A 6,213-nucleotide genomic window follows, 5' to 3' on the forward strand; every position below is an offset into this window, starting at 1 on the left:
CTGCCTGTAGGTCTACTTTACTGTACTGCCTGTAGGCCTACTGCATTGTACTGCCTGTAGATATACTGTACTGTACTGCCTGTAGGTCCACTGTATTGTACTGCCTGTAGGTCTACTGTACTGTACTGCCTGTAGGTCTACTTTACTGTACTGCCTTTAGGTCTACTGTACTGTACTGCCTGTAGGTCTACTGTACTGTACTGCCTGTAGATCTACTGTATTGTACTGCCTGTAGGTCTACTTTACTGTACTGCCTGTAGGTCTACTTTACTGTACTGCCTTTAGGTCTACTGTACTGTACTGCCTGTAGGTCTACTGTACTGTACTGCCTGTAGGTCTACTGTACTGTACTGCCTGTATGTCTATTGCACTGTACTGCCTGTAGGTCTACTGTATTGTACTGCCTGTAGGTCTACTGTACTGTACTGCTTGTAGGTCTACTTTACTGTACTGCCCTTTAGGCCTACTGTATTGTACTGCCTGTAGGCCTACTGTATTGTACTGCCTGTAGATATACTGTACTGTACTGCCTGTAGGTCTACTGTATTGTACTGCCTGTAGATCTACTGTACTGTACTGCCTGTAGGTCTACTTTACTATACTGCCTTTAGGTCTACTGTACTGTACTGTCTGTAGGTCTACTGCACTGTACTGCCTGTAGATCTACTGTACTGCCTGTAGGCCTACTGTATTGTACTGCCTGTAGATCTACTGTATTGTACTGCCTGTAGGCCTACTGTATTGTACTGCCTGTAGGCCTACTGTATTGTACTGCCTGTAGATATACTGTACTGTACTGCCTGTAGGTCTACTGTGTTGTACTGCCTGTAGGTCTACTGTACTGAACTGCCTGTAGGTCTACTTTACTGTACTGCCTGTAGGTCTACTTTACTATACTGCCTTTAGGTCTACTGTACTGTACTGCCTGTAGATCTACTGTATTGCACTGCCTGTAGATCTACTGTACTGTACTGCCTGTAGGCATACTGTATTATACTGCCTGTAGGCCTACTGTATTGTACTGCCTGTAGATATACTGTACTGTACTGCCTGTAGGCCTACTGTATTGTACTGCCTGTAGATATACTGTACTGTACTGCCTGTAGGGATACTGTACTGTACTGCCTGTAGGTCTACTGTACTGTACTGCCTGTAGATCTACTGTATTGCACTGCCTGTAGATCTACTGTACTGTACTGCCTGTAGGCATACTGTATTATACTGCCTGTAGGCCTACTGTACTGTACTGCCTGTAGATATACTGTACTGTACTGCCTGTAGGTCTACTGTACTGTACTGCCTGTAGGTCTACTGTACTGTACTGCCTGTAGGTCTACTGTATTGTACTGCCTGTAGATATACTGTACTGTACTGCCTGTAGGTCTACTGTATTGTACTGCCTGTAGATCTACTGTACTGTACTGCTTGTAGGTCTACTTTACTGTACTGCCCTTTAGGCCTACTGTATTGTACTGCCTGTAGGCCTACTGTATTGTACTGCCTGTAGATATACTGTACTGTACTGCCTGTAGGTCTACTGTATTGTACTGCCTGTAGATCTACTGTACTGTACTGCCTGTGGGTCTACTTTACTATACTGCCTTTAGGTCTACTGTACTGTACTGTCTGTAGGTCTACTGCACTGTACTGCCTGTAGATCTACTGTACTGCCTGTAGGCCTACTGTATTGTACTGCCTGTAGATCTACTGTATTGTACTGCCTGTAGGCCTACTGTATTGTACTGCCTGTAGGCCTACTGTATTGTACTGCCTGTAGATATACTGTACTGTACTGCCTGTAGGTCTACTGTGTTGTACTGCCTGTAGGTCTACTGTACTGAACTGCCTGTAGGTCTACTTTACTGTACTGCCTGTAGGTCTACTTTACTATACTGCCTTTAGGTCTACTGTACTGTACTGCCTGTAGATCTACTGTATTGCACTGCCTGTAGATCTACTGTACTGTACTGCCTGTAGGCATACTGTATTATACTGCCTGTAGGCCTACTGTATTGTACTGCCTGTAGATATACTGTACTGTACTGCCTGTAGGCCTACTGTATTGTACTGCCTGTAGATATACTGTACTGTACTGCCTGTAGGGATACTGTACTGTACTGCCTGTAGGTCTACTGTACTGTACTGCCTGTAGATCTACTGTATTGCACTGCCTGTAGATCTACTGTACTGTACTGCCTGTAGGCATACTGTATTATACTGCCTGTAGGCCTACTGTACTGTACTGCCTGTAGATATACTGTACTGTACTGCCTGTAGGTCTACTGTACTGTACTGCCTGTAGGTCTACTGTACTGTACTGCCTGTAGGTCTACTGTATTGTACTGCCTGTGAACTCTCTACAATCTCTACCCACTATCCTGGATTTGACTCCTTTCCTTCCCAGTCAGGAATGAGAAAATACCCCACACATTTTTTTTCTGAGAAGTTACCACTTAGATATGATAGTTTTAAAATTCTTTGTATGTTTTGGAATTACATATACTAAGGCTTTTGTGTAAATTCTATAGCAGTATAGAATGGGAAAGTGGTCGTGCGTTTGTGCAATTCATAGACACTGCAGTAAATAAAACAGAATAAAAACATCTGTCTTGTCCAGGACCGGTGTCTACCCAGATCGATGCACTACAGTCAATCAGAGCTACAGTAGACCTATATACAAACAAGCCATTTGCTACACAGCTTCCATTTTTCACTTTGAACTGGACTCTGTGTGTTTACAGGCAGTTGCAACAGCGTGACTTTAGATCATTGGAACATATTCGCCAAAAGCAACAAAATACATCTGAATGGATTTCTGCAAATATGTAAACACCACAGGAATCCTCTTACATTTGGGAACTTTACAGTCCTATTTATCAAACAACCATGAAAAGGTAGTTTCTCTCTCCCTCAGTTATGCACATCAACAACAACAATCAATCAATCACATTTTTTTATAAAGCCTTTTTGCATCAGCAGATGTCACAAAGTGCTATACAGAAACACAGCCTAACACCCCAAACAGCAAGTAATGCAGATGTAGAAGCACGGTGGCTAGGAAAAACTCCACAGAAAGGCAGGATCCTAGGAAGAAACCTAGAAAGGAACCAGGCTCTCAGGGGTGGCCAGTCCTCTTCTGGCTGTGCCGGGTGGAGATTATAACAGTACATGGCCAAGATGTTCAAACGTTCATAGATGAATAATAATAATCACAGTGGTTGTAGAGGGTGCAACAGGTCAGCACCTCAGGAGTAAATGTCAGTTGGCTTTTCATAGCCGAGCATTCAGAGTTCGAGACAGCAGCTGCGCTAGAGAGAGAGAGAGTAGGAAACAGCAGGTCTGGGACAAGGTAGCACATCCGGTGAACAGGTCAGGGTTCCATAGCCGCAGGCAGAACAGTTGAAACTGGAGCAGCAGCATAACCAGGTGGACTGGGGACAGCAAGGAGTCATCAGGCCAGGTAGTCCTGAGGCATGGTCCTAGGTCCCAGGTCCTCCAGGAGGGAAGGGAGAGGGAGAGGGAGAGGGAGAACATTAGAGGGAGCATACTTAAATTCACACAGGACACCAGATAAGACAGGATAATTACACCAGATTTAACAGACTGACCCTAGCCCCCGACACATAAACTATTGCAGCATAGATACAAGGAGGCTGAGACTGGAGGGGTCGGGAGACACTGTGGCCCCATCCGATGATACCCACGGACAGGGCCAACCAGGCAGGATATAACCCCACCCACTTTGCCAAAGCACAGCTGCCACACCACTTGAGGGATATGCGCATACCACCAAATGACTACCCTGAGACAAGGCTGAGTATAGCCCACGAAGATCTCCTCCAATGCACGAGCCCGAGGGGGCGCCAACCCGGACAGGAAGATCACGTCAGTGACTCAACCCACTCAAGTGACGCACTCCATACTAGGGACGGCATGGAAGAGCACTAGTAAGCCAGTGACTCAGGCCCCATAATAGGGTCAGAGGCAGAGAATCTGGTTCATCGCTCCAGTGCCTTTCCGTTCACCTTCGCAGATGAGTCTTCAGTAAAGACTTAAAGGTTGAGGCCGAGTCTGTGTCTCTCACATGGATAGGCAGACCATTCCATAACCATTGAGCTCTATAGGAGAAAGCCCTGTCTCCAGCTGTTTGCTTAGAAATTCTAGGGACAATAAGGAGGCCTGCGTCTTGTGACCGTAGCGTATGTGTAGGTATGTACGGCAGGACCAAATCGGAGAGATAGGTAGGAGCAAGCCCATGTAAGGCTTTGTAGGTTAGTAGTAAAACTTGAAATCAGCCCTAGCCTTAACAGGATGCCAGAGAGGCTAGCATTGGAGTAATATGATCACATTTGTTGGTTCTAGACAAGATTCTAGCAGCCGTGTTTAGCACTAACTGAAATGTATTTAGTGCTTTATCCGGATAGCTGGAAAGTAGAGCATTGCAGTAGTCTAATCTAGTGGTGACAAAAGCATGGATTAGCTCTTCTGCATCATTTTTGGACAAAACGTTTCTGTTTTTTGTAATGTTACGAAGATGGAAAAGAGATGTCCTTGAAATATTCTTGACATGTTCATCAAAAGAGAGATCAGGGTCCAGAGTAACGCCCAGGTCCTTCACAGTTTTATTTGAGACAACTCTTCAGTCAATCAAGATGAATTGTCAGATCCAACAGAAGATCTCTTTGTTTCTTGGGACCTAAAACTAGCATCTCTGTCTTGTCCGAGTTTAAAAGTAAAAAGCAAGATCAACAACTAATGCTAGCCAGAACAAGACGAGCAAAAATCTAACGAAGGAACATTAGATAAACCCTCTCAAACTTTTTCAGCTAGTTGGCCGTCAAAAATGCACTGATAAACAATGGGGAATTGTAGCCTCCTCGTCCTTCTGCAGCTTGCCTCCCAATGCATGCTAGTCCAAACAAAGCACCCAAGCTAACTGGCTAAAGTTATCTAGCTTGCTAGCTAGCTACTTCCAGACACAAATGAGTGAACACCTCACTCCGACCATTTTACTTGCCGTAGCAGAGCTGGTTAGGCTGTTTCTAGAGTGTTCTTGACTACCTACTACTTTCCTTGCCTTCGTTTACTGACACCGGTCATATTCAGCAGGTGTTGCGCATTCTTAAATTAATCAGTTGTTCTGCGCTCTGACACAGTCAGATGAGAGTTCTCTGAAATTGGAGTAGATAGCCAGAGTGAATTTGCAATCGCAAGAGATATGCTAACTGTATAACAGTCATTCAAGTTCTCGCTAGATAACCAAATGACACCTGTATATTTAGCTGTGTATAGCCACCAAAAAAACGATATGAGGGGAAAAAGTCAGTCACTCACACACTCCTCCAATGACAAGGACATGATATTCTCCTAGCAGCTAGCTAGCTAGCTATCTAGCTAACGTTAGGCACCGTGTTTTTAGCTTGCTACATAAATAGATACCTGGTTTGCATACCCATTGTTGCCTTAGTTAGCATTTACTGGTAGGTATCATACGTTTAAACGTCTTTCCTACCCTATTGGCTACCAATGTCATTCTTCTGTGAGCTGCTCCGTGCCAAAACCAGTTGAGAGCTGCACACTCTTGCTGCCTGCAGATGATATTCCGCTGGAACTAGGCTGTGTGCTGCACGCATGTGAATATATTTCACGTGCTTTGTGATTGTGTAGGCTACTTTGTGCAAGATTTCTCTATTGTACTCAATGGTGACCCGTAATTCAGAGCAGGTGGAGCAGAGCGCCATGTTTTGAGCCCTACCTGTTTAGCCATGTTATTTTGGCAGTAATACTTGTCACATATCAGTTTAAAAACAATGTAAAACATGTGTTTTTTTTAGTTAATAAACATGGTCTCTTTTTTGCTTTCTACAGTAAGGCAGCTCCAAAATGTAGGTGTTTCAGCCTAGCTCAGTGCTTTCTGTGGTGGTGGGTCAGCCAGAGGGAAAATACGGAGCGTAGGGGTTGGTAATGTTCTCTAGTTGCGCATTGATTGGCTCAGTGTTTTGTCACTCTAGGGGACACTACATCACTGCAAGATCTACAGGTAGAGCTCTAAAATTCAAGCCCCTTTGGTGCTGCCATTAGAAGTGCCCATCCAAGAAGGCTCAAGGTCATTGACCACAGATAAAATGATGTCAAATCACATTATATCTACCGTAGCTTTGATTGGACTGATCACGTCAACAACATACTTTCAAAATCTTAGCTAGCAAGCTA

Source organism: Coregonus clupeaformis, chromosome 23, assembly GCF_020615455.1.
Source record: "Coregonus clupeaformis isolate EN_2021a chromosome 23, ASM2061545v1, whole genome shotgun sequence".
In the NCBI taxonomy this organism is placed as follows: domain Eukaryota; kingdom Metazoa; phylum Chordata; class Actinopteri; order Salmoniformes; family Salmonidae; genus Coregonus; species Coregonus clupeaformis.